Source organism: Lactuca serriola, chromosome 5, assembly GCF_051521515.1.
Source record: "Lactuca serriola cultivar US96UC23 chromosome 5, Lser_US96UC23_V15, whole genome shotgun sequence".
NCBI lineage: Eukaryota > Viridiplantae > Streptophyta > Magnoliopsida > Asterales > Asteraceae > Lactuca > Lactuca serriola.
The window spans coordinates 191,721,574-191,735,031 of record NC_136412.1 but is presented as its reverse complement, the minus strand read 5'-3'; positions in this window follow the sequence as shown (position 1 = coordinate 191,735,031).

Here is a 13,458-nt window from a genome sequence, read left to right as displayed (position 1 = left end):
AGCGTGGGTTTAATCCAATGCTCAAATCATATTCATAAGCACTCATGAACATTGCATCAAACATTTGCTTATGTCTAATACTCTTTAGACAATCCACACACCAATTCATGATAGTCTTCTTTCATATCTACTTCCAACATATGAACGACTGTGGCCCATTCGAATAATTTGACTGTACTCAACCAATTAAAGTATTCAGGAAGTCAAAACATGCAAAGTGAAACACAAGAATAATACTAATCCCATATGGCCTCAAACCTTTGAGTATAAATAAAACACCTTTTATTTATCACCATATCGATTACTCATTATTTGTCATTTCGGGTAATCAACTTCTTACTTGAATTATTACCACACTTGTCCCATGCTCTTAGCATGCACTTAATGCTTACTTATGGTTCTTACTTTGTGAAATAGATTAAATGAACACATTTCCGATCATACTCATTTCACAACTCCTAATCCTTTTTCATAAGTGAAAGAATATCAAATTCTTGCCACTTATGGAATATGCTAAATTCTAACATTTTACGCAATGATCCTTTCGTAATGTCATAGTACAAAAGTCACAATGACTATTGCCAATGATATTAAAAAGTCCTCTTTAGGAGATTGTTACAATACAATTCCTTAGATGTGACGTCTCTCACTCACAGTACACTCCTTTGAACATCCTTTTGCATAAAAGTTTCTAATCTAGACATAAATTCTCAATATCCAACTCCCAATATGGAAACATTTCCACATTTTCCATTTGACAACTCATTCTTAGTAGAATCTTTTCTATTCATAATAATGTCGATATGGTCCATCCAATACTATACTTCTAACTACTCACAAGCGACCAATCCTCGACAAACTTCAGATTGTCCTTTGATAGTTGTTTAATTATCGTAGTCAAAACCGATTCTTGTCCTTTTCCCTCTAAATGCGCTAGACATTTGGAAAATTTTAGAATGGTCAAATATTATAGCATTTGCAATCAATCCTATACCCGAAGCGTATGGGACACGATGCATAATGTCTTACATGAAGATTTAATACTTTATAAATCTTCTACCATAATATTTTATGTGCTACTTCTCACATTTCGAACTATGAAGAGGAATGCCGTAATCATAATCGAAATTTAAGAACACACTATGTATCTTTGACTAAAAATATTAACATTCCACAACCTAAGCCTTTAGATTTGAAATGAAGCATAATATTCTCTCCCTTAATTATAGAAAAACAACTATTCAACCCTTACAACTTTGCAAGGTATGACTCTTGTTTTCTATAATTAATATTGCTAACTTGCAATACTTGCCTTAATAATCATACAAGCATAACATTTATGCTCCCACTATCACGATGATTAATATAAACAACACATTTATGCTCCCACTAGCTTTGACATGTATTCAGAAACAACTTAACATTCAGAAAAACAATACCTAATGCTTTTATAATCTTTTATCTAAGATTTTACACCTTTCCTTTAGATAGCTCATATGTGTGTCTAAACAATTAAGACTAATTGCCAAATCTCACAATTCGAATCATGGAAAGGGATACTGTAACCATAATCGAATTCGAGAATACAATTTTCACAATCACTATCTTCTTAAAATCTCTTTTAGTGAAAGCATTTCCTCACAATCATTTTCATGAAGGAGGGAATCTTATGACACTTAGATTTTAATGGTGTATGTGTTTCTATCCATGTGAATTTTTCAAAACCAAGGTTTGCGACAAATTCAAACTCATATGGACCGAACTTTCTCAATCTTGATTTCTTGCCTTATGGTAACATGGTTGCCCACCATGTCTTCCAAGTAGTTAAGCATCTCACCCTTTCCAATAAATGTACTTTCCATTGATCAAGGTGCTTGCCTTTTATGCGTTAAAATGAGAACTCATAGAACTCACATGCATAATTAACTCGATTAGAACGGCACAGAAACAAGATAATGTCAACACGATAGGTTGTAAACCTCTACTCGTGTGCTAGTGATGATCGATAAGGTTTATTCTTGATTAGTTCTTGAATCTTTTCAAGACCATTAAGACTCCCACTGACTCCTTGACATATAATATTCTCTTGTCAATAAACATTTCTTGACAAACAAATATTCAAGAGTTAGTGTAGCTTTTATCAAGACAAAACACTTCATAAAATTGGTCCTAGTTGGTCTTTGTCTTAACCAAGACATCACAACTTACCAATTTCAAATAAGAAAACCTTTTTCCAAATTCTATATTTAATGAATGTTATAAACCTTTTTAAGACTTATCACTCAATTTCACAATCTTAACGACTTGTTTTGGAACGAAGTATGATTGACTTCTTGATTTAACCATTTCTTCAATTCTTGAATCCTCTTCTCAGACATACAATTGTACTAAGACTTACACAGAGGATCAATTGACATATGGTTCTTAATCATTAAGACTTTTCATAAAACATAAAAGGTACTCTCCCTTCTTCTTAGAATAGAGAAACTTTTATCTTTCTGCCTACTTGATTCTTCCTATTCGTTCTGCTATTGATTCAAACTCTTTCAATCAATTCAGAATTACGCTTAATCTTATAAGTATAATCATGATTACTAAACCTTTAGTGAATCATGAAGAATATCTTTGTTACTCTTGTGGTGGACTTGATCAACACACAACTTTGTGTATTCGATCTCCTAGTCCTTCACTTGACACTTTGTCAACGACTTAGTCTAATTTCCAAATATGAAATTTCTCATTCATCGTGCAACCAACTTGCATGATTCCAAGTTTCTGTCCAATTGAAACTTGGGCGATGAGAAACTCTCCCTATTTGGTAAATTCTTGACATTTCCATAACATAATTAAGAAACACATCCCTTTGTTGTAGAAATATGCAAACATCAATTTTTCATAAAGATTTCATTACAAGGAGATAAATAAATAAATAAATGAGTCAAATCAAAATTTATTTTATTCATAAAAGCAGAGGAAAACATTTGTCCTTACAATGCAAAATCAACTGAAAAACTATGTAGTCAAATATTCCTAACAACTCTGTCATAACTTTCTAAGCTCAAAATCTAATCTTCAAGTCCATGCGATCGAGATCCATTTCTTTGTGATTAGACTCATCTTTCTCTTCCATCAAGCTTCCTCTCTTTTCACTGATCCTGCAAAACATTCAAATGCAATCTTATCAAATTATGTATTAAGAATCAACGAATAGGAACTTAATGGAGTTAGACAGTGGATTTTACCTGAAGCACAGCCATACTCTTTGACTCTCCCATCTTTTGGACTCTTGAGGCTCTTAGGGCAGACTTGTATCCAACGCCATTTCTCATGGCAGTAAACGCAGGTCAGTTCTCCTAGAACGTCCTCAGAAGTATGGTTGGTTGACTTTCCCAACAAATATGCTCCATTACTTTGCCAAATCATTTCTGATTCAGCAGCAATGAGCATGTAAGTTAGGTCAATGAGGTTTTTGTCATGATCCATCATATAATACTTTCTTTTGAACTCATTATATGATTCAGGAAGTGACTGCAGAACCCAGTTCAGAGCCAACTTATCCGGGAATGATGCAGCCAACATTATCAACCTATCGATGTGTGATTTCATTCCTAGAACGTGGGCACACACGAGTTTACCATCTTCATGTTTCATTTCCAATAGGGCTTTAGTGACATTGAACCTTTCAATTCTTCGATCTTGTGGGTTAGGGAGAACAACGGGAGGAGGAGGAGGAAGTGAAGCATGATTTCTTGTTCCTCGATCGAATCGTGGAATATCATCTTCATGTATAATGCTTGTTCCATGGGATTTGGGAAGACCATAGTTGTCGTACTTTGACATCTACAAAACCGTAGAAAACAAATTCAAGTTAGTTGATTGATTGAGTCCTTAATAAATCACCAAAACGAGATATTAAGGCTAGGACCCAACACAATATTCCACAACTCGGGAGAGGGATGCCGTAACCCAAATTGCAGAACATTTGAAGGTAAGTGAATGACGATTCACTAATTTCCACCAGAAAAAACGAAAAAGAAATTTAAGTTTTAAATCTATGAAAACTCCTACATCCGTTGAGATTCATTGAACATTTCAATGGCATGTTTAAATATCGATATGCCCCTCTAGTTTGTGACTGGGATACCGAGGATCACAAAGCGGGTGTGAATAACCATGCAAACTTACATAGTGCCCTCACATGTTACGGTCACTTATTCGATGTGCCGGTAAACCACACACGCTCCACCAAACTATGACAAACACTGAGTCACCCTTTGCCACCTTTGCTTAGAAACATTTAATGTGCCGGTAAACCACACACGCTCCACTAACGTCTTTGCAAGGGTACAAAGTGTAATTTCATGTAATTGCATCAATTCACTTTTGCCTAAAGTAACTAATATTGGGAATTTGTAAAACATTTAGTTACTTTTGTACTTCATTATACTTATAACTGAAGGTTTTGTCCTATCCTACCCGTTCGGCTAACGACCCTCCATTAGTCAAGAATGCGGTGGGTAAGAGTGGATACCCATTCTCCTTAAACACCCCTTATAGACCAGCTTCGTGAATGAGACCTACTAACGGTAAGACTGACTTTTACTCATACATATATATAATGTTAGACTTTTAATGTTATATATAGTATAGGGTGTATTTTGCACTTTTAAAATACTAGGTGGTCAAATTTAACAATTATACTTTTAATTCAATTTAAATTGTAAATCAAAACTTTATGGATTTATTAAACCTCTTTTAATTATACACCTTAATTAATTAATAAAACCATAAGGGTGTGAATTGAACTTTTCAAAACAATACTAGGGTTTTAGAATTTAACATTCCTAGATTGAACTTTTAATCAACTTTTAAATTCAAAAACTTGAGGGCAAGTTTTGAAACATTTCAAAACATTAGGGTTTAGAATTTAAATATTTCAAAATCAAACTTTTTAATCAAAATTTAAATTTCAAAACTTGAGGGCAAGTTTGAGACTTTTCAAAACACTAGGGTTTCAACTATTTAATTTTCAAAACAAACTTTTGAGTTCAAATTTAAACTATAAAATCTAAAAGGGAAAAATTGAAACTTTTCATAACACAAGGATCAAATAACAAATAATATAAATTAAACAATTAATTTTATCATTATCTTTATTTGACCTAATTTCAATTTCTTGCAAAATAAGTTACCCAATTAATACAAATAATCAACTTTAATCATATAAGGAAGTTATTATCTAATCAATTGGTAATTATCTTTTGTTTAATCAAGGATATACTCACAAATATGTATAAAATCGGATTTTAATGACCTAGAACAGATAAGGCAAGTATCCATGAGTAAAACAGCAAGAAATCCCGAAAATAGCTCCATCTGACGCTCAAACTCGCCGAGTACACTATGGAACTCGCCGAGTTCATCAGGCAGATGGGCCAAAACCCGTTTTTGCAACTTGAACAAACATACAAGGCATCAATACAATAGAAACTGATAAGATTAAAACTTAATCTTGAAGATCGATTAGATCTTAAACAGGTAAATAAAGATTAAACAGCAAGAACACAAAAATAATAAACAACTCAAGAATGAATCAAACGTGTTGAATGATTATAAAACAACCCTTAGAAGAGCTCGATCAAGAACATCAACTGTAGAGGGTTAGAAAGTTTACAGGAACGATGAAGAAAAACAACGCTATTGTAATTCTCTCTATTGTATTCTAGATCGTTATCTCTAAAATCGTTAACCTAATATGCATGCAAGCATATTCTTATATAGTAAACCTAACAGGCTCACGGTTGGACAGGCCCAAACCGGAGTACAAACCTATTGGACTAATAACCGAGCCCAATGACGCAATACTTAAACGAATCTGCAACCCAACAATCTCCCCCTTTGCGTCAATTGGAGCGAGAACTTCACTTATTACTTAGGCCAACAGCAGCGGCAGGTACCTTCTTCTTTACAGTCTGAAACAGACGAGAGATAAGAGCAAGTATCGTCTGTCTGAATCTGATGTACCATTGGATCATATCGTTGAAGTATTTGACATCGTCCGCTGCATTCTCTTTACACCGACGGATGATCGACAGCACATGCTCAAGACAAGCATTGGTATAAAGATGTTTATCTGCTAAAGCAAAGAGACATTCCTGTCCTTCTGCTCTAGTGAACATGACCGAATTACGCTTCGGGTCAATCTTGCCCATCTTCATTTGATTGAGATCACTGGCCGATCCAACAGGAGATATCTTCGGTTTCTTCTTGAAGACTGTGGCTATCTCCTGATCCATCAAGGCGACCTCCATGATGTAACAAACTATCATCCTTTTGAGATGGTCTATAATTGGACCATATTCAGCTTCATTCGTCAAAAGGATGTTATGCAGAACGATCCAATCATGAGGGTTGAGGTTCGGTAGATCTGCTAAGGATATAAGATGTTCGGTTCTTGCAGACCCTCTGATCACCCTGAACCGAACGTTGATGAATCTCCCTTCGGTATATGGCTTTAAAACCCGAACATTAACGATCTTCTGAGCGCTCCATGTTTGGTACTGTGGTTGAGCAGCCTTCAGATAGAATTCGATTAACTCCCTATCAACCTCAGGATTAGGATGAGGGACTTCAAAAATGTTGGAGAAGGCGTGGAAGATAAACGCCTTTCGGGTCAAGGGCATATCGAACTGCGAATCGACAGAGTTGTAGCAGTCAAAGGAGATCACCGGTTCGAGCCATAGGATGCTAGGAGTATCTATGGCCTCCTTAATCATTCTCTCCCGAGTCCAAGCAGGGAAAAGAGTCTTCCTGCTCTCGAGGAGATCGTGGGCTTCTTTCTTCTTGTGTTCGGCTTCTTCAGCTTCTCGCGCCACACGAACATTATCATTTTCAACATTGCGACTGTTTTTGCGTTTAAGCAAGTCAGCAATGGTTTCTTTATCATCTTCATCTTCTTCCTCAGCTATCTTCTTTCCTTTATCCTTCACACCCGAACCCGAAGTTTGACCAGTCGGAGGAGGTTCGGTTGTGTGAGTAGCTTTTGAGGAAGGAGGTGGTTTCGATCCGGACTTCACTTCTCCCCCTTGTTTCGGATTGGACACGAAACTAGGTAGCCCTTCAATATTGCTGAGAAGGTCCAGGGCAGGAGAAAGTTTTTCAGCAAGGGTTCGCGTCACCGAATGATTGAGAATCGGATCGTGTGCCTCTAGGATGTTGGATAGGGCAGAGTGTACATCCGAAAAACATGTTTTGATAACATCCCGTTCAGATCGAAGAGCTTCAATCTGTTGCTGATAGTTTGAAAGCTGAGTGCTCTTGACCTTAAGGGCGGTGGTTTTACTTGCCAGAACGTCCATTAACGAGTTTTCGGCAGCGAGATCCTCTTTAAGTTTAGCGAGGTGCTCGTCAATGGAGGCACAAAGGGCCAAGTTGTCGTCGCTAATGGATTGGCGAAGGGTAGCGAACGACTTCAACTCCATTGAGACGAACGTGGCCAATTGTTGAACGATTGGTTCCAACGTTGTCTTTGTAGCATCAGCGCTCTCCTGTAAGTTGTAACAGCCCGGAATTTCAAGTATTGTAATAATTATGATTTTTGGGTGTTTTAAGAGGGGACTCGGCGAGTTAGGGCCTAGACTCGCCGAGTAGGATCGCAGATCTGGTCGCGGGTTCGCGACTGGACTCGACGAGTCCGGATATGGACTCGGCGAGTCCGCGCTGTTTAGCGAAACCCTAACCGTCTAGGTTTGGGACATATATCAGGGGCCTTATGGCCGTCATTGTTCACCCTAGTTTTGTGAGTGGAACCCTAATCCGATTGTGAGCACCGGGAGCAAGGAAGAAGACCATTATTGATCTTGGAAGTGCTATTTTGCAAGAAGAAGGAGGCTTGGTTAAGGGAACAACAGGAGAAGCCACATTCTGAGGATTGAGGACACAGAGCAACATTATTCAGGTAATAATTTCGAGTTAATCCCTTCTACGTTGATGTGTATATGGATTTAGGGTTTATTGAACCCTTTTGTGGCTAGATTGAGTGTCTCCTTAGTCCCCCAAGCGATTGGAACCTTTCATTGGGACCTTTGGAAGTCCAGAATGTCCCATGCCTGAGCTTTTCGGGAATCAATGGAGGTTTTGGATTGGAATCCTTATGCCTTAGGTCAAAACGTAAATTATGAGTCATGGGGTGTATTATGAGCACCAAAATGAGGACCTTACGTGAGGAACCAGTCTAGGAAGGCCAGACCTATGAATTGTCGGAGCAGATCTGACCTTAGGAAGCAGTTTGAGCGGTTGCATGGCATGGACTCGCCGAGTCCGATGAACAGACTCGGCGAGTAGCTTGAAGATTAACTGGGACTCGCCGAGTTGTTCTTCAGACTCGGCGAGTTGAGTCGGGGTGGCCCCGCGATTCTTCCAGGAGGAACTTGTCGAGTCAAGGGGGATACTCAATGTGTAGAAAGGGAATCTTAGAGAATTGATGAGAACGTGTAGACTCGCCGAGTCGCCCTAGCACTCGCCGAGTCCGGTCAAAGTTGACCGTTGACCGTTGACCAGAGTGGACCTGTGTTGACTTCTTAGGGATAGTCAACATTAGAGATATAAAGTGTTAACTAGGGACATATGATGTTATAGGAGGATTAGAGCTCGGAGAATCGGGCACGAGGGATTCCTAGGGTTGTGAGATATCGAGACACGCGAGGTGAGTCTTCTCACTATACTTTACCTTGAGTATGTAACCAGAGTTATGTGACAGAGTATTTGTAAGCTATGTATGATATGAGTATGTAACCAGAGTTATGTGACAGAGTATTTGTATGCTAGGTATGATATGAGTATGTAATCAGAGTTATGTGACAGAGTATTTGTATGCTATGTATGATATGTGTTGTACTGCATTATTTCTATGTGATTTATGCTGTGCCTGTTGCAGAGTTGGAACCGAAGGGTTCCTAGAGTTAGAACCTGAGGGTTCACAGAGTTGGGTGCACGGACCCATAGATTTATAGCCTCGAGTGGCTTATATGTGTTACATGGGTGGTATTTTGGGGAACTCACTAAGCCTCGTGCTTACAGTGTTTTGTGTTATGTTGTTTTCAGGTTTCTTTCAGTATCACGGGACGACACCGGCTTGATTGTACACACCAGAGAAAGAGTCATATTTTAGAGGATCCTGGTTTTCTATGCAAGTGAAAATAAGGCTATGTTTTGTAATTTAATTATGAATGAGATTTTAAACAAGTGTTCTAAGATTAAAATGATTATTTTAAATGAAAATTTTGTCTTGAAATTTACGGTGTTACATAAGTACTTCAACAGGGAAGAGGCTACAGAGAATAGTTTATCGTCTTTTGAGGTCGCAGCCTCACAAGCTTTTGTGGAGGCGTCTATGGCGGCAGTGGCTGAAGCGACGAAATCATGCTGAGCCCTGGAGAAGGCATCAACAATCTTCTGAAGAGCGGCTTAAGAGAGAGAGGACTGAGTGTTGGAGGATGAAGCAAGAAGCAAGTCAACCTTCTCATTTAGCTCCTTAAGATGCTTCTTTGTTACTGGAGCATCGTCCTCGTCGTCGCTTTGGACCTGAAACGGACTAAAGTAGACCAAATCGAAGGTCATATTTTCCCCTCCAAGGAAAGGGTTATCTCCATCAGAGGCATGATCTGGAGATGTTGGGGGTGGGGAAGCTGGGGGTGTGGTGATTTGTGTAGGTTCAGGTTGAGTGTTGGTGGGGTTAGTTTCGGGTGGTGGTTGAGTGTGGGTAGGTTCGGTTGTATGCTGGGTTTCGGTTGTATGAGGAGGTTCGGTTACAGGTGGTGTTTCGGTTGCATCGGTATGAACCCCCGTATCAGATACATTGGTTGTAACCTTTGCAGTTGTTGTAGTTGTATCTGTGAAAATGGGTGGTGGTATAGGGAAAGAGGTTTTAGGAATAGTGGTAGAGGGGTTTATGGTGGGAATGGAAGTAGGGATTGTTTGAGTAGGTGAGGGAATTGGTGAGATATGGATTTCCATGTCTGGGGTAGGTGATCGGGGTGGGGTGTTGCCTCTGGGAGGGGTTTCGCCTCTTTGAGAGCCGTCCGAACCCGAACTCTCGCCTTCTGAGTCACTCGAAGAGGAAGCGATTACAAGCTTTCGCTTCGGTTGAGTCTTCCGTTTCTTCGGCTGCGGGGACTGTGCAGCTTTGGTTGGTTTCCTCTTCCTGGGAGAAGGACCTTTAGTAGCTTTGGTCACTTGCTTCCCTTTATCCGCCTTTTTGCCCCTATTAACAGGCTTGTCAGCATCATGGATGGACTTGAGCATTTCCTGTGTGAGTTCCCTCGGTCCAGACGCCTTGAACTCCTTAATCGTCCGGATGAGCCTGCTGTCAGATGGAACATCGCCGTACATTGTCTCCGGAATGGAGCCAATGAAAGAAAACTTGGATGCATCAGAGACGATGATCTTCGTGGTATGAAAAGTACCGATCGAAGACATCGATGCACCGGCAGCAGTGGGAACATCAAATTTATCCATCGCCCATTTTGTGATGAGAGTCTAGAACCGGGCATACGACACCTCAGAATGTCGTGAAGAAGAAGAGAGGCTTTGGATGAGTTGTTGCCAGAGAACAAAACCATAGTCAAGATTGACACCGTTGTAGACGACATACATAATCGACAAGAACAGTCGACTAGAACCATCGGATCCTGAGCGCCGTTCAGATAAGCCCTTGAAGAGGACTGTAAACATGTCGTTCCATTGTGGCGGCAAGCAGGATTTTTTAAACTTCGCGACGGAGGGGAGCGCCTCCGTGTACCCCATATTGTAAAACATGTTGTAAAGATGCCCAATCGGAATCGTCTCCGGATTAATTCTTGAAGGGTCAGCAGCCAACCCTAGCAGTGTGCCAAATCGTTGTCTAGAAATGGAGGTCTTGTGATCAGAAACCTCGAAAAACACCCTATCGACTGCTTTATCGTAATGTGCAGTCGCATACACCTGCGATAGGAGCTCCATGGGCACAGACTCAACCCTAGAAAGTGCAGGAGCGATTTGTGAGTACTTCAGGCACTCGATGATCGGAGACATATAAGAATCGTACGCCAGAGGGGTTAGGTCAATCACTAAACACAGTTGAGGGCGAATGGGAAGGATGTGGGAGGTGGCATGGACTGAGGATGATTCTGCCATTGTTGAAGGTAGGAAGAAGAAGATGAACAGGAAAGCTTTAGGGAATTTTTGCTCTCTTGGAAATTCGGATGCAGTAAAGAGGTAAATGGGAGTGTAGACTGCCTTTTATAGTGGGTGAAAGGAGAGAGAAAAATCAGTTCAAATCTTCTATGGAAATACGAAATGGTTTTCCGGAATGACAGATGCGTGACAGTTAAGGCATGCGATGATCACGTAGGAGAGAGAGTGTCAGATTCCTAGGAACACGTCGCCCAACAAGCGCCGTTTCAGAAGAAACCGTTTCAAATCCACACGCGCCTTTAAGTGCCAGAGAGGAACCGCTTGAAATTCGCACACGCGTCCATTATGTCAGTAAAAGAATGGGCGTTTCAAATTTGCATGCGTCCCTTTTTAACCGCCGTTTGAAATTTAATCCTTTGATCTCCCGCCTGAGTCAGCAACCCTTCATCTTATCTTTTAAATGGCATCTTTTGAATTAATTTCCCACGTGGATGATTTTTGACCACAACTCGATAATTAACCACCAAAGCAATAATACAACCTGTAATTATTAGTACTAGAATTTTGGAAAATCAAAGATTTTCGTGCTAAGAGTGTAAAAAAGAAAAGAAATAAAGCAACTCTTTTTAGAAATAAATGTGATGTCAATAATGACACGAAACAAATGATCCCGGGCACGAATCTCTTCCTTCAAGATCAAGAGAGACCTTAAAGTGTTTATGTGGTTTCCCGTTGAATGACGATCAAACACTTATTAATAAATGTTGAAAGGCTTCTTTTAATTAGGCTACGTAAGGGTGGCTTTCGCTTTGATGCAACAATTCTAATCTTGAAATAAGAAAGAAAGTGAACAAAGTACTTGTGAGACCGGTGTAGTCTGTTGAACAAGTAGGTAGGAATTAATTTTAAATTGGCTTGGAAAATAAAAAATCTCAACAAAAAAAAATTAAAAACTGGATCCCAAGGGAAGAAATGTTATGGTGTTTAACAATTTCATAGGAATCGCACAAAATAAAAATTTGAGATTTCATTAAGATACATCCGTCAATTCTTTGGTGAAAACTTGAGCAAATTTATAGTTCACCGTCAATTCAGATTTGGTGTTGAATTTTGGGTTTCACTCAGCTCGTAGTGGCACGAAACTGAGATCATAAACATAGTTGTTGTGTAACCATAAACCTCAGTGGTAATTTCTGAGAGTCTCAAGGGTTACGTTGATGAAACGAATGTAGTGGAGAAATGTAATGGAGATGGTGTAAGAAATTAAAGTACCTCTGCTGCGAAAATAAGGACCAAGCAGAAGACTCTTATCTCATGTGAGAAGAGAGTGAGGTAGCTCATGATTAGAATAAATGTGAGAGCCTAATTGGGAAGACAAGGTTTGTTTATACCAAGTCATGAAGGCTATTATTTAGAATCTTATGAGGCTTGGGACACATACAACAGCATGCTTCTAGGGACACTTAAGTAATTCAACAATTTTATCTCCATAAACAAATGAACACAAAAACAAAAAAAAAAAATAAAAGAAAAAAAATATTTTTGGAGTTTTTGATATATATTAAAAAAAATAAAGGAAAAAGAAGAAAGAAAAAAATAAAAAATTAGCAAGAAAAAACTAAGACTTAGAAAGAGAAAGAAAAAAACTTTGGAAAAATTTAGTAACCGAACCCGAACGTTCGGTTGGTTTCGGTTGAGAAAAGTTTTGAAAAACCGAACCCGAGCATTCGGTTGGTTTCGCTTTTGTAAAATTTTGAAAAACCAAACCCGAGCATTCGGTTGGTTTCGGTTTTGCAAAATTTTGAAAAACCGAACCCGAGCGTTCGGTTGGTTTCGGTTTAAGAAAATTTTGAAAAACCGAACCCGAGCGTTCGGATGGTTTTGGTTTTGTAAAATTTTGAAAAACCGAACCCGACCGTTCGGATGGTTTCGGTTTAGGAAAATTTGGAAAAACCGAACCCGAGCGTTCGGTTGGTTTCGGTTAAAGAAAATTTTGAAAAACCGAACCCGAACATTCGGTAGGTTTCGGTTTTGGAAAATTTTGAGAAACCGAACCCGAACCTTTGGTAGGTTTCGGTTTTGGAAAATTTTAAGAAAACCAAGGAATTGAGGCTTGCAATAAGAAAATACTTTTGACAATAAGAGAAACAACTTTGTACATGAAATATACAACCAAGAAATCTACCTTTGTGGTGATGAGCGAGTCAGATTATTTAGCCGAACCTGAATGTTCGGTCAATTTCGCTTCTTACGTTTGAGGTTGAGAGGTAGTTTGAGGTACTGACT